Raw genomic sequence first — 22,093 nt, forward strand, 5'->3', positions numbered from 1 at the left:
CTTCATCTTCAGTACTATGTGAGAGTCTTGTTTTCATGGTGAAATGCGAGACAATAATCCTTCCTGTGGACTAAAAATGCGTTTGCTAAAACTTAACGGTGTTAGATAAGGGTCTGCAAACAATGATTTATTGGCCAGTTATGCAGAGCAAAAGGCTGGAAAAGAACAAACCTCCTAAGAGAAAATGGTCCTGATTCAAATCTCACTGGAAATATTTGCACTGCTTTCCTCATAGAATTTGAGTACTGTGCTTAAGCCTGAACTAGATAGTCACTAGCTTGGAATTAAGTCAGGTGAAAAAAAAATCATTATGATTTTAATAAAACCTGTCTTGGGAAAATCTGCTAATGATGACACTTGAATGAAGCATCCAAAACAAAAAGTAAGAATTTAAATTTGCTAAATGTATTTAAAGGCTCTATTCTAACTGAAAGTTTATATGCACAGATGTGCTTGAAGGATCTCAGGTCGAAGTTTTGTTACCTATGGTTCCATTGCTGCTTGTTATCCTTTGTGAGCTGAGAGAAACTACTCTTCACAGTATCTGAGCAATGTTCTTATCACAAATATGAACCAGGATAGCATCTTTAGTCGATGAATAAGACACAAGAGCAGATAACAGAGAGATAAAAAGTAGCTTCTCTCTAAGACAACACATTACACTCTGTTTTTAGCAGTCCTCTGGTTGCCTTTAGCCTTCTCTGAATCAAGAACATGGTTTTCATAGAAAATCAATGCTGTTTTCAACTCTACTGAATTTAAAGTTTGCTAACATTAGCCATGGCAATATGTGAAAAACATTCCTTCTGCTATTCTCTTTAATAATGATGAGAAACAAAATTGAAATGGAAGAGAAAAAAAATAAGGATATAAACTGCCAGTAAACGAGATAACATCTAATCCATGAAAGAAGAGGGCCCATCTTACACCATTTTACTTATGTTTGTATTGTGTCAGATAATACAGAAGCTTGTAGGACACAGGTGCCCCAGGGAATTACCTGCAATTAAATCCTACCACTGCTGCAAAGGAAGAATTTTGTCCAACCTATGAGGGTGATAACTGCTTAGATAAGAAAAGTTCTGATTTCATTTCAGTGCTACCATCTGGTGGGCAAAATGCAGACAGCAAAAATCCCATTGCTGTAACACTGGAACATTCTGATACAGTGAGTTTTTGTTTTATTTTGTGAAGGAAACATAAGATATTATTAAAACAACTTGAACATCTGGTTTGGGGATAAGGTCATTTTGCAGTGTTGCTGCCAACCCTCAGGGCCAAGTGCAAGGAGAACAACCTTCCCTTCCAGACTCTCCATAATGCATAACACCAAACTAAAATTTCATGTCCAACACAAATGAAGAACAAAATATACTGGAGCTGTAGCTGTACACATCTAGGGAAATTCTGCTGATAGCTTGAAAGCCAGAGAATTGTATGAGATTGAAACTGCAGAATTTTAAAAACTAGCACCAGGGAAGAGGAGTTGTGTTTATTTTATTATGGGTAAGTTAAAGACAAAGTTCAAGAAAAAGACAGGCATTTTGAGGAAAAGAAATAGAAAGGAAAATCACTAGGAAATCTATGTGATTAGTTATTTAAAGGATCTGTTAAGACATCATAATGAAGAGCAGTGTTGTTTTCTTTGGTACACTTAGAACTTACACTGTGAAGGTGGAAATAAGGGTCAGATCTGATCTTCTCCAACTACTGCCTGAACTTTGGAGATCTGGAAGAAAAGGGACTAATTGTTCCAGTTTTGTTACTTACTTTCAAATGATTCTAGCCCAAAACCTCAAGCATTTATGCAAACTTCTTGCCTGTTAAGATGTATGTAACTGTCATAACCACACCACTTTTATTTTTACAAAACTTTGAGGGAGTTTTTGCAGAAAAACTTCTTCAGGGTAGAAGTTCTGGTGTTATTTAACCTTAATATGGCTGAAATTTTACCCTTAGTATTCTTCAGCTTTCCTATACAGTAATTTTCTCAGGTGTAAATAAGAACTGGCCACTGATGTTTCAAATGCTTCTAGTCCCACTCAAGTGCTCTTTTTGGCCATCTGCCTGCATGCAAAAATGAGCTGTCTTTTACAAAGTGATTGAAGTTGTATTATACCATCAGGGATTGCTGTCTCTTTTAACCTGGCATAAATTTATTAAAAGGAAACCCAGGTAGAAAAATTTAATCAATAATGAGGTTTTTGAGCAGGTGTGAATACTGAGACTGATATAATCAATCCTTTGATTTAACTTGGCAAGCTTTATATAAAAATCTTCAGTAATTAAATGCTGATATTGGTGTTTCTTGAGTCTTGGGTGATGTAAACCTACTACTTCAGAAGGTCAGCCAGTAGGTGACTCAATGTCTCTAAAAACTTCCACTAATGAGTACAACAGTTATTCATGATAATTTCAACCTTGGTAACAAGGTTCACAGAGATCTGGTCAAGCATTCCAGAGCTCCAGCTTCATTGGGAAATTTGTACTGTGGTTGAACAAGAATAAATAGCCTTCTCTGAGATTTGTCTCTTATATTGGTCTACTGAGTTCCTGCCAGCCTGTCAGCTAAAACAAATATTCATATCTTCCAGTATAGATTAAAGTGATTTTTATTTTTCCTACTACAGACTTGGCCCTTGACTTAGAAGTGATAGAGATCAGATGCAAGGAAGACTGAGGTGAGTTACTGTGTTATATGTAAAGAAATGGAAACCGTTTATTGTCTCTCAATAAAAAATATTCCTGAGATTTCTGAGCTTTAATCCCCTCAATACATTTCATGATAAAAAGGTGAATAAATAATAGAAATTCACAGATTTTAATTCCAGAAGAGCAGAAAGAGCAACTGCTGTTCATTTAATCAGATTTCCTACAGCAAGTATTTCAAGGGAGTATGGAAGTTTGTGGAGCTTGTGGTGTGTTTTGGTTTCCTTTTTTATTAATGCAAGTGTATTCTCTTTTGAGATATCTCTTTCTTGCAGTACCCCAGAAATTCAGTGATTCAGTGATTGCTCCCATTAAGACCTTCTATACAGAGGAAATTGCACATGCTGGCTCAGAGATGTTACTTCTTCCATATGTACTGTTCTGTATTTTTTGAGGAGCATCACTGATCAGAATATCTTTTGCCAAATGCTGAGGTTGAAAGGAGCTCTGGGAGTTTGATACAGTGTACTTTCCCTTCGATTTAAAGAGTTAACTAGGCATTTATTGTCAGAGATAGGCTACTGGGCTTAGCAGAGCTTCTCTGAGGCTGTGCCAGTGTTTATTAGAACACTCATGTGAGGCCCAGTCACTGCTTTCCTTTATGGAAAAACCACCTCAGAACCCATGTGCCCAAAAGAAGAGCTGCTTCTAGTCTAAGAGGGCATGGAGCAGCTGCCTTTCTCCCTGGACAGAGACCTCAGAGGGAACTGGGGGTCAGGGACAGCTGCCTCGGGCTAGAGACCATATCCTGACTCGGTGGTACTGGCTCTTGGATCCAGCTGAATTCCAAGTTTACCATGTGCCCCAGCTTCCATGGGGATGGAATCTTCTCTGTTTGAGAGGCAAAAGATTTTGGATCCCTCTTTACTGACCTATATTAATCTTTCCTTTTTATTTCAAGCCCCACCCGTATAATCCCAGCCATGAATTATTTCCTAAAAATTGCTTTATTTAACATATTTCTTCATTTTGATCGTTATGATATCTTTTAGAAGGAGATCTAGTTTCTGACTTGAAAACTTGACCTGATAAATTTTCCTTCCCCTCCTCAACATTCAGTAACCCTACTAGATTTGTGTGCATACATTTATTTATTCATTGGCTTTGAGTTAGGACAGTTCATGTGCAGGGAAAAGACCTAGAAACATGGCCAAAAGAAAAGGATGAAAAGAAAGCTGCAAGGAATTCTTACTCAAGCTTTAGTGCCTTTTGAGGAAAATTCTTTTTGACATTTTTTCACAGTTTTTGGCTTGTGCTTTGTGGTAGTTTGCAATAACCATTTTGAGGTAAATACTCCTTAGAGAGCATGACTGGAAAGATCTCCACATCACGATAAGGCACTGGTAGTACTGTAGGAACTGAGATGATCTAGAAGGTGTGCTAGGTTTTCTGTTGCATCATTTGATATTTTTTTCTGATGACCTACACAGATGGTTGCATGAAATTTATCTTGGGCTCTGGTCTTCTATGGAAAGCATGATTGTCACCATTGGAATGACCTGATCTTTAATGAAGCTTTTCTGGCCTTCCTAATTGTCTTCATTGCGGACTACTGGCCTTGCTGCTGTCCATGTCATTAGATGTACTCAGAGGGTTTCTTGCTTCCTCCACAGGGGGCCCAAATTGGTTTTTAAACTGAGAGCAGCAAAGATGTAGCCCTGCAAATACTGTGTATTTTTTGATATGTCTAGCAATACTAGATTTGAGAGAGACAATTTCCTGTATTTAATGTTTTAACGTGCTGAGTGGTGAAGTAATGACTATTTTCAATAATAGAAGTTTTTCAGTTTTGGTTTTTTATTCCAGTGGAAGCTCATTCCCTTTTCATACAGCAGCTGCTTCCTACAGGGTGACTTTAGGGCTGCAGACATTACAAAGAGGTATTGAAAGTGACAATGGCTGGATGTGCTTCAAGTACATCGGAAGAGAACCCTACTGGCCCTCAAAGTGCCTGGGATGGGTGGCATGGGATTAGAGGATGGGGAATGGTACTCCTGTTGGATCTGAAGCTGGATCCCAAGGGTCCATCTGTTCTGGGCTTTTGTTACTCATCCATGCATTAGCAATAATTTCACATATATTCTGCCAATTCCCCAGGATTGTCTGGTTGTAGGGTTCCTTCTGCCAGATTTTTCCGTCTGTCTTCTGGAGCCCTTCTCTGGGGGATCACTCCCACTTCCTTTATGTCAGAATGGATAACAAGGCACTTACCTCAGTAAGCCAGCAGAGTCTATCCAACCTTTCCCTGCAGGCTTCGCCTTGGATAACGAGTGGGATTGTCTCTGGCAAAGACTAGTGTCTTGTGATACAGTCCTTTTAAAAGCTCTGGTGAAACAGGGTTTACAGTGATACTGGCCTTTGAGAATGTGATTTCTCTGGTGCTGTTAATAGAGTTGTTTTTTCTCACCTTCAGCTTTTTGTCTCATTGCAATACTATCCATTCATTTTCCGAACATACGAATTGTTTCATGGCCAGCAATGACGTCTGGCACTATAACATTTGATCATGGACAGCAGAACAGAAAGTGAAAATGTAACCTCCCTATAGAAATTTTAGAGATTTCAGGGGAGATGTATGGAATATACAGATTAGAGGAGAACCTTCCTCTAAGTGGCTGGCTTTCCAGGCTTTTGTTATTGGTGCAGTACAGAATAAATTGCACTGTATCACCATTTAACTTTTTTTGCTACCGTATTTTAAATAGTACCACAGCCTAATGAGTGAAATTCTTGGATTCCAGTACTAGCTTTTTCAAGACCTAGTAAACTCTAGTGAAATTCCTTTTTCTTTTTTTCTTTTTTCTTTTCTTTTCTGTAGTATTCAGCTATGGAGATAAGCATTTCACCAGACCTACGGAACACATTCTAAAAACTTTCCTGAGTTTTATATTACACATCAACTCTGTAGATGGGAGGGGGAAAAAAACCAGTCTCTCTTAGAAGACTTAATTAAAAATAAATGGAGTGGGTAAAAACTGCTTCTAACTTCACTGGACCTGGGAAAAGAATGATGAGTATATAGTACTTCCAGTGTAAATCCTCCTATATACCTATGTTTGTAGACATAATATCTTCATTTGTAACATAGGATTACTCAACAAGTCACAGATAACTGTAAGACAGCAGGCAAAACTGCAAGCAAATGACTAAAAAAAAATAAAAATCAAAAGACCAAACCATAGACAATACATTTCTGTAAAGGCAAGATAAAGTTCAAAGAGAGAGCTCAGACATTCATTTATGAGAGATTTATGACTGTACTAGAGAAATATTTAAATATGACAGTTCCCTTGTTTATGGGTAAAATAGCATGTTCCCACGCGATAAATAAAATGCATTTCAATATTCTTACACTAGTCTTTGTTTATATGAGTTTATTCCAGAATTCAGACTAAAGATAAGGATTTGCTACTGCAAATAACTAAAGATTAATCCAGATATTGGTGTTGTTTCTTAGAGGAGTAGAAAGCAGATTTATTGAGAGCAGTGGAGCTGCTGTTGATGGTTTCTTATCTTTGGTATTACATTTTGTAATGTGTGGCAGAGATGAAAGCAGTGCATGGAATGGATGAATGATATTTCAATAATTGGTATGGAGCAGTTAGTAAGAAACATATTTTGTACCCTATGGTGGATAATCTTAAAGTATTCAGCCTCATCTTCAGTGCTTCTGTTGAATTTTGTTGAATTATATGTCCTTATTAAAAATTGGATTTCCCTTATGTCTTTTTCATTGTTAAAGGGAAAAACATTGTGGTTTTGCCATCAAGAGTTGTGGGGTTTCCTTTTTAGGGAAAAAAAAAAAAGGTGTTGTTCTGCTCTGTAAATCTGAAAGAGTGGGATGGAATGTGAGCCCTTTGACTTTACTATGGATCAACAGGCAGGGAAAAACCTGCTCACTCCTAGTGCACAGAAGGGCAGCTGCTACTCACTAGATTTCCTGGGAACCATGGAAGCTGGAGGCCCTGTTCAGTCCAATAGCCAGTTTGTAATCTTGGCTCATATTTACATAGGAGAAATATCAATAGCCACTCAGTGAGACCATGAACAGCAAAGAGTGGGGGTTGCAGGGAGAGGAGCATCAAAGCTCCATTTACTCTTCCAGAAATTTGAAACCTTCTAATTTCCAGCCTAACTTTAGTCCTAGACAATGTGCAACCACTGAGATTGTTATTGTCTAGATGTTCAAATTTCTTCTCTCTGTCTAGTTTTTCTCCTTATGTCTGCTGAACTTGCAGTCATTGGGACATCCAGCACCTTTTGATTTGCTGGGCTGAGCAAACAGTTGATTTAGGTATTCTGCAAGGCAGGTTATGATCAGCTGCTTGGCCATTCTCTGTACCTGCTTCATTTTCAATACATCTTTGCCACACATGGGTGGTCAGAATTGTATTGTATTCAGAGTGGAGGCTTGCCAAAGCTTTCTGGAATGACAATAATTCTTCCCTTTCTTTAGCAAGACATGCTAGAGTCATAGCTGTCATCTTCTTTGTGGCTGCATTTCATTAATGACTAATCATCAACCTTTTCCCCCTTCTGTCCTGTTAGAGCTGTCCTAACAAGATCCATAGCTATGAGCTGTAGCTAATAAGATAGATATTTTTTCTTTTGCAAGGCAGTGCTTGGATATTCCCATACAAGTTTCAAAGGGGAAGTTCATTCTCTTCTCACTTTTTAGGCAGAATTAGCTGTTCACTCTGATCTCAGTAGCCAAAAGATTATTTTAATAGGTGTGGGTTTACAGGTAAAGAGTTAACAAGTGAGGTTGGCTTGTTGGTGACCTTTCCCTCTTTTTCATGCTTTGCCGTTATTATGAGGAGAGATCCAGGGATTAAGATGACCAGAGTCACCCTGTGTCTGATGGTCCCACATCCTCTTTTGACAGATTGACAGAGAGAAAGAATTCATCAGCTGAGTGTCAGGACCACGTTTTTTAGGCGATTAACATTTTCCTTGACAGTGCCACTTGGCAGCTGTGCTCCTGGCCAGAGCTGGACCCTGCTTAGCCCTGCCTGCCTTCCCTCACACCAGCCTGAAGGAGCTGCCTGGGCCAGGGCTCAGTTATTAAGAAATACACACAAAATCTCACAGGTGTAGAGGAACAGAAAAGCAGAACTGTCAGGGCTGCCCTCATTCTCTCAGCAGCACACACCTCGAGGTTCCCCGATATCCCAAATCACCACTTGCTTCCTAATGGGCTCTGGTGCCCATCTCTCAAACTGTTAGCTCCAGAATGCCTATTGAAGAACTAGAGAGGTCATAGAATCACATAATGGTTTGGATTGGAAGGGACCTTTAATGGTCATTTAGTTCAATGCACCTGATATGGACCACGTGTTGATTTGTCTTCTCTCTGGGAAATAAATTTAAATCCGTCTATGCTGTTCCCTGTGTTGTGGTCATGGTGGTCACCGTAAGCTGTAGTTTGGGACACTGGAGTCATTGCTGCAAGCTTTTATCAATAGGATCCAGCACCATCAGCCCTTGATTCCTGGTTGATATAAATACCCCAAGGCTGTTTTCCCATATTTGCAGGGAAGAAGTGTCTATGTTACTTCAAGGATTCTTGGGACACTGGTTCTTCACTAGGAAAGCAAAGTCAGTGGAGAAGCAGACTGGCTCTTTGGTCAGTCTCTAAAGACCCCCTTCCCTCTCTTAACCTCAGAAGAGCTTCAGGCATTTCCAGGGTGCATCCCAGCCTGCTGGTTTGTATTCTTCTCCAAAGAAAGTAGAGAAAAGCAAGAGAAAGCTTATGGCCAGAATATCTAGCAGCCTATGAAGCCAGGCCTGAGGATCAGCAACAACAGAATCTATTTTTCCTTTCCTTTGCCAAACTTTTAACTGGTTAGAGGATTTTAAGAAGCCTGGATAATCCTCTGTCCCTGCTTCTAGTGTTAGGAGCTTAAAATCCTGACAAACTAAGCCCTAGTCAATGTCTTCAGAATGGATTAGGTGGAATGCTCTAGGATTTACTAGAACTCCATTAGGAATACACTAGGAATAGAGTTTATCTCTTCACAGCCTATTGATACGTTAATGTTGCTACTGCTACAAGTATAAATAACCAATAATCATAAATATTACAGCTTATAAAGTACCTGAAGGACACCTAAGACTGATATAAAAGACTACGTATATTTTAGATAACACTTCATTCAATTTTTAATCTACTTCATGTTCACTTTCCTCGGGCATTTGTTGTTGACATTTGTTTTCTTGTCACTGTAGTCCAAATTTCTCTTTGAGGCATGATTCTCTGCCTTCTTCTCCTGAGTAATTTGTTTTGACTTTCAGCTTTCCACTGGGTATAAAATATGGCCATCAGCAACAAGTGGCTCTTTTGCATGGAAAACCCGTGGCTCTCTTTGTTTTGGTAAGACCACTTTGATGCATAAAAGTGGCTTTACTGCTCTGCTCCCAGTCCCATGATCCCAAAGCATTTGATCAAGTCTCTCAGTGGTTTCTTTACCACCAGAAAGTCTCTTTCTTATGCTGCTCATAACTCCCAACAGGCTGCTTCTTGAGCTGGAGAGCAATAAGGCTTTAAGGTCTTTCCATTTACACTGTTATCTTGCTGCCCTGTGCAGTGCAGGGACTTGAGCTGAGTGCTGCAGTATTCCCAAACTGCCATCCTCTGTAATCCAGAGCGCTTCCCAAAGGCTGTGGAGCCAGGTGTGAGGCGTGTTTATGTCCCTGGGCTGCTGCACAGTAGTCTTGCTGGAGCTGGCAGGCTGGCCTGGACCATAAGTGTGCTCAGAGAGGCAGGCAATTCAGAAACTCAGGAGCCACTTCTCTGTGTGCTGGCCACAATTCCTGCTTCCCCTGCCAATGTGCTTATGGTTTGGCATTTGTAGACACACCACAGCTGTCCAGTTGATAAACTGACACACTCTGGGTGGCCCTCATCTCTTGAGATTTTACAACTGCTGTTCGCTCCACCAGACATGAATTGAAGTCTTCCAAACTCTCCCACAGAGACTTTCCTGGTACTCTGGTGTCAAGTTCAGAACAAGAATCTGGAGCAGACTTTTTATTCCTAGTAACACTTGTTTTCCTACAGTGCTGCTCTCTTCAGCTAACCAGTGCCTGTGATGAACACGTGTTTCTGTTCACTGGTCTGTCCTGCTCAGCAGAAATCAGAAGTTATTTACAGAACCTTGCAATCCATTAGGCCTCTGCCCTTGAGGGAAAGAGGTCTGTGGATGCACAGTGAAACCCAGGATTACAGATCAAATGCACTGCTGTGCATATGCATTTATCTGACTCTTGTGACTCTTTCTGGTGATTCCTGAATGCTCATTGTCCAGGTTAAAGAAAGAGGCATCACCTACTCATGTACAGTAAAATAATATTGAAAAATGCATATGTGCAGCAGTATTCTTGAGAAATACAACTGCTGGGCTGTCTGCATGTAGTGTGAATTCTGTAGCAACTTTCAGGGAGAGGTATGTGTCTCATACAACTTTTGCTTTACTCACATATTACTCCTGGAATATGTGGCTACTTCATCTAGTAAAAAAGGAAGGAAAAAGAATAATACCAAAAAGAGGTGATGTTTCAAGTGTGGGGAAATTAAATAGTTTTACTTTTTAGTGGCCACCATCAAAATCTTGTCAGGCTGGTTCTTTTCCAGCTCCACATCATGGCATCCAGGTAGCAGTGAAATGCATTTACAGATAACTCTCATTTAATGCCAGATTGATACCATGGTGGAACAACTGTTGGATTGCAGACAGAAGGAGAGGTATTCATTTCCTTTTGCTTCTGCAGTAGATTCATTGAAATGTGTTAGCTCAGCTGTGTGCAGATATGCTGATGTAATCAAGCCAGGTGCATGCACAGGATTTTCTAACAGGAGGTGGAGATGAGTCTGGATCATGTAAAGAGGAGCTGGAGAACAGTGCAGGATGTTTAAAGGTCACAAGGATGCTTAGCATTTTGTATCAGACATGTAAGGAAGAAAAATAGCACAGGGATAGAGTCATTAACACACTAAATGTCAAGAAGGGTACAAGTTGGGCACTGGAAGGTCCAGAATTCCAGGTTATGTGTGGTGCAAAGGAGAGAGGAGGGGACTATGCTCCTGAGTTTTGATAGAAAAGGTTAAAGTAACTGGGCTTCTTATAGGAAAGGCAGGGAATTGAGTTAGGATTATTTAGGGAACATTTCACTATGCCACTTGAACCCAGCCAGACTTTTCAGTAGGCAAATATTTCTTTCAAGCAAAACAGACCCAGAATCAACTCTTATAAAATGTATAAGGGGTTTGGGTTTTTTTCAGTCATTCAAGTACTGCATTCTAGTTCAGTCTGTTGATTTTCAAGAGGATGTATTTTTCTCTTTGTCCTCTCGGGAGCAGAGAGAGAGATGGGACAAGGGTGTACAAGAGGACAGGCAGATAAACAAGGCTGAGTTTGTAGAGAAGGCTCTTCCAGACTGATTCTTGTCACCAGAGACTTGTACACCACTAAAATTCTTAGATATCTTCTCAGATTGTATAAGTGAAAAAGAAATTACATAAACTGCCAGCATTTTTCTCCTTTTTTACTTTGAGAACCACCCTTGTGGGACAATTGTAAGGAATTTAGTGGGGTTGGCTCTAATAAGTTTCTGTGGATAGTACTCTAAAAATACAGACACATGAGGAAGCAGTGTTGGGTTTTTTCTTGTTTTGTTTTTAAACAGTTACAGAATTCTACAAAAGGGATACAATTATTTTTAAAAGCTTTTTAGGTTACTGTGAGAAACCTTTCAGTTGTCATTGCATTCTGTTCTACTTTCAGTATGAAGGAGGCGCTGGCAGGTATTTTCAGTGGAAGCAAGTATGTGCTTCCAGTTCTCACGAAATCCCAGCTGGATTACGTGTTTGATCCACAAAACTTCCTGTGGCCTGATACCTGCAGGTTGCTTCAGTTTTGCATTCTTCAAGAGTTCACCGCTTTGACAGGGATTGTTATTCCATCCCTACAAGAAATGGCAAGCTGCTGCAGCCCCAGAAAGTCCAGCTACAAATTCACTGAAAGAATAGTTGAACAAGGAAGTCATGTCCCTCCATGCTGCTCATCAAGGGTGGCCATCACAAATTATGATTCCCTTTGGCCATCTCAAGCAATAACTCCCTCTGTTCACCCTTTCTTCTAGATCACAACTACTGTCTCTTAATATTAGTGGTATTATCCCAGTAGTCTGGGATACCAATGGTCTGGGATAGAAAAAAAACCACCTTTTATTTTTAGTTTCAGTAAAAGTTTTGTGGGGAAAAAATTAAATCCTGCATGAAATCCAAATCCAGTTACTTTAGTTTCCAGGTTCTATGGAGCTCTGAGGTCAGTTTCTCACAAAGAGCTGGGATGCAGGGCAATGTGTGGTCTGACACAGTTCTGGCACCAGCTCACACAGGAAAGCCCTGGCTCATACCTGTCCCTCTTCAGCTGTCTCTCTTGTTCTCCCATGGGCTTGCTCAAAATGAACTGACTTATGCAATGAAAGCTGACCGAGGTCTCTGTTGGTAAATCCAGTATTACAGGCCTTTGCATAATAATTCCAGGACCAGTCTTTCTCTCCATCTTCCAAGAAATTTGATAGCTAAAGATTATGACACCTCTGTGGAGTGACTTTTCCAGAGCGGTAACCATTCCCTGTGAAAGTTTCTTCTGTCACTGCACGTCTACGGTAGCTTTGGAAACAATTTCTTCTCTCATTTTTTACCACACCAGTTTGGTATTACTAGTGCTGCTTCCAAGGTCAAATCTATATCAGAATTCTTTTTCATGGGGATCACTAGTAACCTCTTAAACAAATGACCTCATAAATGCACTTTTTGTCAAAGGCTTTTCAGAGAGAACAGTAACACAGACACATATACACACACTGCAGCTGGGAAAGAAAGGCTCTTCTCAGCACTCTTCATGTATATTTTTTGTGGCCAAAAACTAGAGTGGGAAAGAAAAAGATAACATCTGAGTTGGGATGACCAAAGTACATAGAGAGAACAATTTAGTCTCTTAAAACAATGCAAGAAGTTAGATTCCAGTAGTAATTCAAGTGAAGGCAGGATGTTGGGCCAGATCCAAATATCCATGCAGTCCCAGTGACCCAAGCTATCACATGTGATATACCTCACTTCTTTATTTGCTTGATTATTCTGAACGACTACAAGGGCACTGGATGTGATAAAAAAGTGGACAATGTCCTGAGTTCAGCTGGAGTGAGTTAGGATATTATCTTTCTGGAGCTTCTCCCTACAGTAATGATGATACCTGTTTTGGGGTTAATTTTCTGTTGAATAAGCACGTCAGGTTTTAAGGCACTGGTCCAGACTGTAAACAAGTCAGTCTCTTTGGAGCCTGCTTTGGCAGCTCTGCTGAGGTTGCTATTTGTATTAAAATATTTGCTAACCTATTCTTCATAAAGCCAGGTATGTTTCCGTGAAAAGGAGAGGCAATGTTGACATCTGTCCTCTTGCCAGCAGCAGCAATCAGATTACCTTTTTATCTCAGCTAGCCCTCCCCCATGCTGATGCCCTGAATAAGGGACTGCTGAAATTCTGACCCAGGGCTCATTACATTTCTGCTCCACACACAATTCTGAGTATCTGTGCAAAATTCAGTCCCACCATTTCAGTGGCACTGAGATCAGAAGAAGCCTTACTGCTGAGAGAAATCAGTTATAGAAAACCCTGGAATGTAAATTTTAGATGAGTTAGATATTTTCACATGTGGCTGACAAGCAATTTAAAGCACTAAGGAGAGTTCAAGAGGGAGTTAAGTGGTCCACATAGATATATGGATACTGGAAAATTTGGATGCATTTAGGATACAGGATGGACAAAGAATCCATCTCACCCCTGAGCTGTTTGGGGCTGTGACTGCATTTTGGTTCTCAGGTCATATTAAGTTTTCTGTAGCGAGTCTGGCCCCAGCTCTAATAGATCATTGTCATGGCTCTGTTCACATTATGAGGTTGGGGAGTGGAAAGAAAACAATCTCAACAATGTACGACCACCACAGTTACTTCAATTGTTTTTGTAGGTTACCCATAAAATTGTGGGCACTTTTCAGATGTAGAAAATGGCATGGACTTGGACATAGATCTTTCAGCCTAAAGCTTTATCCCAGTGTCTATGCCTTCCTCTTTCAAAGCTCCCATTGATGGCAGTAGTAGATCTAGGGTGAAATGCAGGAAGTTCAGGATTATTATTTATGTTCCAAGATTAAATGAGGTGTCTACAAGAAGAAAAAGAACTTGCTTCTGGGGACAGAAGGTCGCTGTCCCTTTAGTATAAATGTGCAGACATAGTAGGCTTTACCTGGCTGGCTTGATCCTTCCATTTGCCATTGGGTAGAATAGCTAGTGATAACTTTGCTTTCTTGTTCTCCATTTCTTTTCTTTTGATATACAGTTCAAAGTCTGATGAAGAAATGTGAAAAATATTTGATGCTGTATACACAAAAAAGGAGTTAATTCATGCACTCTGGTGTTTGATTTTTAAATGATGGGATATATCTTTAAGGCACAGAATTTTTTTCTTTGATATAGGTATGATTTTTCAAAGCTGGCTTCTCCCACCAAAATGACAGGTTAAGGTTTCCTTTCTCTTCAATTGGAGCAAAGATACATAATGAGCATATTTGGTAGCATTCCCTGTCAAGGAATTAGGACTAAGCATTGCTGCTGGGCCGATCTGAAGTGATTTATCAGCTGACGAAATTAGATGTGGATTCACTTTACTCAGTGCAGATGGATCAATTCATATCTGACCCTTTGTTCTGGGGACTCCTAATGACTTACTGATATAACTATGAGGGGTTAAGTATACAGGCAAAATTAATTATGTGGGAAGCGGTGGTATGCTTGTTACTCCAACTTATATTGTTGGAAATTCAGACAACCTTCAGGGCATTTCAAATACTTTTCCCATTTCATACCTGAAGGTTGATCTATTTTTCTGAGGGCACATTTATTCTTTTTTTAATGGTATTATTTGTACTGATGTAAAGTATTACCTTTCTCTGCAAACTTAGATATGGGGATTTCTTCAAGATGGGACTGTCTGTAACAGATTTTTCTCAGGTGTCAGTCTCATATACGGCTGCCTCATGTTTTTCACTCACTACTGCTGTTAATTTCAGCCCATTTTCTTCTCTCCTTCCCAGTTCTGCCCATTCCCATCCATTATGGTTCCCTTTCAGTAATCATTAAGCTGAACTCCTTTTAACTTTTTTTCCTTATTTGGTGGTATGAATGGGCTTGCTCCACAGACGACAAAGTATTCTACAGTATCTTCATTACACATTTTTTGATTCTCATGTAATTACAGGCTGAGTTACTTTGATATGGATATGATCCAACTTCTGAATATTTTGTTGGTTTGCGTACATTCAGTATTAAAAATTACGTTTTCCTTTTAAAGTGACAAGTTTCTCATATTTTTCCCATCTTTTTTATTAGCTTTCCTTTACAGTAGGTCAGGTTAGGTGCATTGCCACCTCTGCTGCTTCTGTCATCCCTAATGTTAAAACTGACTTTTACAGAGGGTGTTTTTATCTTTGAGCTTTCAGAGCAAGGTCTGTATGTGAGGTAGTTTTGTTTTCTTCTTTCTCTTCTCTGCTGTCTCTGCTTCTTGTCTTTTGGTTTGGCTTTGGCTATTGTCTTTCTGGTTATTTTTTTTTGGCTTGGATGTTCGGTAGTAGAGGCATAGTTAATGTGAGGTGGCTGAGAGAAAATATGAGACGGAGAAGCTCTTCCATAATTTAGTTTGATGCAAGATCTTCCATTTTAAGGTCAATTTTGAACCCTACCCTGACTTTTTCAAACTGAAATTAATCCACCTGAAATTGCACAGGGAAACTTCTATGTCAGACTACAATTTTCCAGGAAAACGTGACTGATACTAGGCAAAATATTTGGGAGATAGAAAGATATTTTACAAAGTAGGGTGATCTCACTTTTTTGGATAATTTCCTGATGTTTATTTTAAAGAAATGTCATGACTCAAAACTATCTTGACCGAGAAGCTCCAAACTTGGGTTACTTTATTGTCCCTGGCAAGGATTGGTACTTTGGACTCGGTTTGGAAGGTGGAGGGGAGGGGGAAGTGTTTATAATTTAGATATTACTTACAACAATGTCTACATACATTAGAAACACGTCAGCTTTCCAAAGACCACATTCTGGCTTGTGCATTGTTTATAAACCACAGACCCAAGAGCCTTTGTGCTGTTTGACCAGTGTGCAGCACTACACACTCCTTTGGAAGCACATAGCCAAAGGCTACCAGATGCCTGAACAGTTGCTATTATATCCATCGAGCAGGATGTGAGAAGCACTCAGTTTGAAGCATCTTCTGATCTCCACAGGAGTTTCTACAGTCTGTCAACTTCTTGGGCATCCTTAGGATTGTGCTGGCTGCCTCCCTCAGTGCCTCCCAAACATGACGTCTCAATGAACCTTTCTCCCAGCCCACTGCTTGACTGGGAGTAGTTCCCTGCATTAGCTGTGGCTTTTAAGAAGCACTTACACATTTCTCTTAAGCCCCAGAATGCTCTAACCAAGAATTGAGTCCAAGGAAAAAGTGTAGTTGAAAGGGGATGTGGAAGTGCTTGTGGATAAAAGGATAATCCTGAAATAATGTCATTATTTGAACTGTTCAGGTACTGGCAAATAAATATATGAAAAGTACAGAATTAGGGAAAAGTGGACTTGAACACCTTGTTAGAGAAAATTACTTTGTTATGCCTCAATTTTAGTACATTCAAAGACAACTTTGAATGCTGCAGAAGGTCTGCATACCTCTAAATATTCTGGTCCTTATTTCCTAGAGTCCCAAGCCTGCTTTTTTGTGCTGTTTTGCTCTTAACAAAACTGATATAGGTCAGGCAAGTACTTTATTAACTGGTATTACTGTGACACATACTAGGACGTCTTAGGAGTGAGTTTTGAGTGAGCTGTGATTCCACTGAATTGTGGAGGTGGCAGACTTGGCCTCCAGCTGCAGATGAGTGCCAGCAGGGCAGTTCTGGTCATGGGAGCAGGAAATTTAGCAGAGGCTGCAAAACTCTCCCAAGATGGGCAAATTAGCCCTGACTAAGCTCCTTGCTGGCACAGTGAGTCAGCTACCGGTGTGCAAGCAAGGCAGCTTAGGTTAGATAAGTTTACATTGCAAAACCGTTCCATCTGCCACGTAGAAAAATGTTGAAACATTTTGAAATTCCTCTAATAGCAGTACCTTTATTCATTATGAGTCTGGGAAATTGTACCACCTAGTAAAACCATAGTCCAGACTTATTCAGTGTGTAAATAGCCACAGTAATTAATTCAAACTAGTGCAATCACAACCATTTCCAAAAAAAGGAGACCACACACCTCCAAGGTACCAGTTCAAATGCTTCTCTTCTGAACATCCCAGTGGTCAGGGGAAAGTAGTGAAGCTGAAATACTTCTTTCTGAAAGCCTCTGCAGAGCAGTGCACTGATGAGGGAAAGTTGTCCTGTTGTGGAGTGCATGCATTTTGCTATTTTGGACCCAAGACCTCTGTTCCACTCTGGAGGAATGAGAAACAAATTTGTTACATTAGTGAAATGGGCAATGGCTGCCTCTTCTGTAGAGAGCTGGTGTACTCCAGTGATTAGATTTGGAGTAAGTTATCCAGGCAAAAGATAAATGGAGCTAATATATTTAAGTGCATCTTCTGAGAAGCATAAACTACCTTTTGCCCGGGAGGGGGAAATTTTGACTGGTCAGGATTTTCTAGAACACAGTATCTTCTTCAATAAGAGCGCTTCCTTCAAAATCAGTCTCAGTTGCGTTTGCTCTCTGTTTCAAGCAACAACAGAAACACTTTGGGGATAAAGGATCATTTTCTAGAGAATGCTTTGGTAAAGAGGGGTCTTTAGCCAAATAGGACAATAGTCAACATAGTTCCTTGTGTACTTCACAGTTAAGTAATCTTACTGAAAGTTCAAAGGATTGGATTAAATTCCTCTTGGACTTCCTGTGATAATCTCAGTTGGATCATCTGCTCCTACATGCTCGAGTTCAGCAATGTCCGAATCTGTTAGGGAAAAATGATATTTATTAGACACAACTTTCTTTTACAAACCTTCCTCATCTGACTGGGACAACATATGCTATTTAAAGGGCTGTCTTGCAACTAATGAGAATTTTGCATGGATAACCAAAAAATTATGTCAGATGGGAAATAATGAACTCTATTAGCCCTTTACAATTAAAAAAAAAAAAAAAAAGTGGTTTTAGACTTGGCTTCTCCCTCTCCATGTGCTAGGGCCCATTTAATTTATACTTCAGATTCTGAGGGGTTTTAGCAAAGGTTAAATTTACCCTGCCTTGCATTACTCCTTGAGAAGTAGTTTGGTGAACTTTAAAGATCAGAGTCCTTTGATATAGACTTGTATTTCAGGAGGTGTGGTTTGTGAATATTGAAAGATAAAATATCAGTCAAATGGACAGATACTTCTTTAGGGCAGAAGAATTATTTTTGGACTTGCTTTTTGTATATTTATTGACAATCCCCAATAGCTATTTTTAAGGACATCTACACTTTGGAAGGGATGCTTATATGTTTGTAAAATCAAAGTGGGCAAATACTAAATGTTCAGGTAATAGAGACTAACATAACACCACTGATACTAAATTTACTCAGCTAATTTTTTCTTCTGGTCTCTGAAGAAATTGGAAATTCATCTGTCAACTTCAGAGCACTAGGTTTTGCTCTTTTAAATGTTCAAGCAACTATATTTAGGAATTGTGATGCTGGTGAGTGCTTTGATAGCATGTGATAACAAAAATTCGTAATGTGTTATCCCGTGTGGTAAGAATGCATTGTTATTTTGTTTGGTTTAATCTGTTTTTATAGAGGACTTGAGGAGAAATACATAAATTTGTATTTATGTATTTTACTCACAGTTTAGTCTGTGAGTTAAATGAGTGTAGTGACCTCTTTTGGTCTAGATCTTAGTTTCTCTATTTCTAATGCAGGATTTCTCTCGTAAAGGTTTGTCTCTATGACAGAGGGAAGGTTGCTAATCCTGCTTATTAACAAATATGTATTTTCCTTGAGCAAGGTTAAATGACCAATAGTGATCTGTGTCATGACTTAAATACAAGTATGGGAGGAAGTCTGTGCTGCCTTCCCTGAAAGAATACCTTTGCTGATTTTTATAGGATTCATCCAAAACTCAATAAGTGAACTCTTCAGTGCCATTAGAGAGGCAGAAACATTTCCAAGAAAAAGGAAAATTTGAAAATCTGCATTTTCAGCAGTGACTATTACTGGTTATTCTTCACTTTCAACGTTCACAAACAGAGAATTCAAAGGAAAATTTGGATGAAAATCCAAATGAAAAGGGGCCCCAGTTTTCTGCTTTTCAGACTCCTCTTTTGAAGTGCCTCCACCCAGGCAACTGAAGCAGTAGTCATTTTAGAACTCCCAATCTCATTCTTCTCTTTTCCTCATCTTTTTCTCTTTTCCTCTTCTCTTTTCTATTAAGGTCAAATCCTGCTTCTCCTGATGCCAATAATAAAACTCCCATTGATTTCAACATCAGCAGGAAATATGCACTTTGTTATTTACCACAACCACCACAATGAATCTCTGGGAAGAATTCATTTATATTCTTTCCAACAATGCCATAAAAAATGGGCCCTTGCTATTTTATCACATCCAAACTGTTGCTCTAATTCTAACATCCTAGCTGTTGCTAACAAGTCAGTGATGATTTGTAAACCAACAATTTATGGTAACCACATTCCATCCCCATTATGATGTGTGGTTTGGAAATGGAAAAGTAATCAAGACCTCCTGTTAAGAGACTTTATTTCAGTTGAGGGTTTCTGTAAATAAAAGCATTTTGAAAGGATCATTGCTATATGATTCTAACTCCAAATTGTTCATTTGATCTAGGTCCCATCTATGCTCCAAATTCCTGCCAGGCTCTGTCTGTCAGGAGTGTGAGATCCCCAGCAGTGGCATGAGCATACTGGCAAAACTGTTTTTATCAGTACAAGTATTTTCACTCAACTGGATAGTTTCACTAGACTGGAACAGCAGTTCCATTTCTTGGAGACAGCTATGTCCATTCCTTGGAATACTTTGTAATACTTTATCAGCACACTATAAGGGTACTCTGACATAAATAAAGGCCTCCTACTACAGTTACAGTAAGAGATGAAGGATTATAGTCAGACCCCTGGTATGCAGTGATGCCCTGGGGAACAAAGAGCCTGCGTAGTTTGTGCAACACTTTGTCTTGGTTGTAAGGACTGTGGGCAATCACTGTGACACTGAGGAGGACTTTCCAGCACTTTAATGGGAGACCACCTAGAATTACTGGTAAATAAACTCAAAGAAGGGAGTTTTGTTCCAGTACTAGGTTCTGGGACCAGCCAGGTTGAAAATCTTCTTTTGATCTCTTTGGTGCTGATACACCATGTCCTCTCAACCCTGTGTAGGAAGCCCAGCCTGGCTTTGAGGCTAGAAACACTTTAGTGACATGCTGAAAGAGAGAACAATTTAGACAGTCTAGAGAGTGCCCTACTAGTCAACCCTAACTGTTATGTGATATGATGAGAGAGACCACGCTAATTAGGAGATAAAGCTCTCTTCCTACCTCTTCATCTCCAGCAAAAATCACTACTTGATTAGGTTACATATCCCAGAATTGAGCACAATTCACTGGGGTAGGGTGTCACCTTGAAGGGTTTACTCTGATTTTCCATTGAACAAAAGACTCCCTACAAATAAACACTCTTTAAATTTACTTTTATTTTGTGACCTAATTCTATGAAGAAGATTTGAACATGTATGAATCCTCATGAGGTATTAATTGGCTTAGTTGTATTTTAATTATGGTATGAAAATGAATATCTATATTTTTATTAAGTAACTTTCTAAGTAGTTATCTCTGTAACATTAAGGGAAATTACATGTTTTAAAGTAAAATTTACCTCATGTAGTACAACAGACTGAAAAATAAGAAACAAATCCTGGCAGGAGAGCTTGTTCAACATCTGAAACTAAGCACAGGTCAATGACAAAATGGATTCATGGGCTAAGATCTGGTTTAATGTTTCTGCCCACTTCTTCTGCTGTAGATAGAATGTCTGCTTGCTTTTGATAGCACAGCAGTTCATGAATCTGTGTTGGACTGCTGGAATTTGGTTGAGGAAAAGCAGTTTGCATAATGGAGGGAATAATAATGGCAAAGTAGTTTCCTGCTCTGTCATAGTTGTGCTGCCAGGTGTGGTGTGTAGCAACAAGCGGTGGAAAGCCAGAGAAGGTCTCAGATAGGGCTGTCTGAAACCAGTAGCAGTAGGAGTAGTGCCAAGGAGAAAACTGTCACACTAGTTTTAGAAAAGAGCTCAAATATTTCACTAGAGAGATGCCCAACTTATTGTCCTACAAGCTGCTGGACATGGATTCTGGTGGGCCTTGAAAGGACAATCTGTCACACTCTGCAACCACTCGAGTGTGATGATAGGGACCACTGCAGCCCAGACTGGTTCACTCCCCTGGAGCAGCATTTGATAATATCTGGCCTCCCCAGTTCTGGAAACAAGTCAAAATCTCCAGGCTGGATTACATGATTTTATCCCTATCACTCATTCTTTCCACACAGCCCTTTGGGGCATGGAATAGATATATCTTCTTTATTCTCAAATATTTATTCTCACAGATGTATCGGGCTGTTCTTTAATTAGAAAGCTAGTGAAAAGGAAGAGACTTGCCCGCGTTTGTCCAGCAGCAGGAGTGTGCCAGGTGAGAGGGCGAGAGCTCAGCCAAGCCCCGTGTTTACATGACTCTGATGCTGCGCTACCACCTTGTGGGGGAAAGGTAAATAGCGCGGAGCTGCGGGACCCTCCTGCGGGGAGCGGCTCCTGCGGGGCGAGACCCGCGCTGGCCGGGCAGCTCCCCGGGACCGGGCTGCTCACTGGGGCCGGGCAGCCTCACTGGGGCCGGGCAGCCTCACCGGGGCCGGGCAGCTCACCGGGACCGGGCAGCTCCCCGGGACCGGGCTGCTCACTGGGGCCGGGCAGCCTCACTGGGGCCGGGCAGCCTCACCGGGGCCGGGCAGCTCCCCGGGACCGGGCTGCTCACTGGGGCCGGGCAGCCTCACTGGGGCCGGGCAGCTCCCCGGGGCCGGGCAGCCTCACTGGGGCCGGGCAGCTCCCCGGGACCGGGCTGCTCACTGGGGCCGGGCAGCCTCACTGGGGCCGGGCAGCTCCCCGGGGCCGGGCAGCCTCACTGGGGCCGGGCAGCCTCACCGGGACCGGGCAGCCTCACTGGGGCCGGGCAGCTCCCCGGGGCCGGGCAGCCTCACTGGGGCCGGGCAGCCTCACCGGGGCCGGGCAGCCTCACCGGGACCGG

General features: G+C 40.7%; 2 long non-coding RNA genes across 6 annotated transcripts in view; one reads left to right on the top strand and one right to left on the bottom strand.

Moving 5' to 3' along the window:
* The window catches only part of LOC111936134 (uncharacterized), a 77,059-nt gene that overhangs the window by 37,768 nt on the left and 17,198 nt on the right, over positions 1 to 22,093 (top strand). Inside the window, exons 3-4 of the long non-coding RNA XR_002868054.2 lie at positions 2,631 to 2,681; positions 21,402 to 21,484. This is a non-coding gene — a long non-coding RNA (uncharacterized LOC111936134). The remainder of the gene's footprint in view (positions 1 to 2,630; positions 2,682 to 21,401; positions 21,485 to 22,093) is intronic.
* On the bottom strand, positions 2,610 to 21,724 carry LOC111936118 (uncharacterized). 5 transcript variants are annotated; one of them, XR_002868052.2, is made up of 5 exons: positions 20,674 to 21,445; positions 17,662 to 17,761; positions 17,074 to 17,251; positions 14,018 to 14,118; positions 2,610 to 12,641 (listed from the first exon to the last, which is right to left on the bottom strand). It is a non-coding gene; the product is annotated as an uncharacterized LOC111936118 (long non-coding RNA). The 5 variants fall into 5 exon arrangements; XR_002868051.2 differs by having other exon boundaries at positions 2,610 to 14,118; XR_002868050.2 differs by lacking the exons at positions 2,610 to 12,641; positions 14,018 to 14,118 and adding an exon at positions 17,417 to 17,523 and having other exon boundaries at positions 16,919 to 17,251.

Source organism: Cyanistes caeruleus, chromosome 4, assembly GCF_971803275.1.
Source record: "Cyanistes caeruleus chromosome 4, bCyaCae1.hap1.1, whole genome shotgun sequence".
NCBI lineage: Eukaryota > Metazoa > Chordata > Aves > Passeriformes > Paridae > Cyanistes > Cyanistes caeruleus.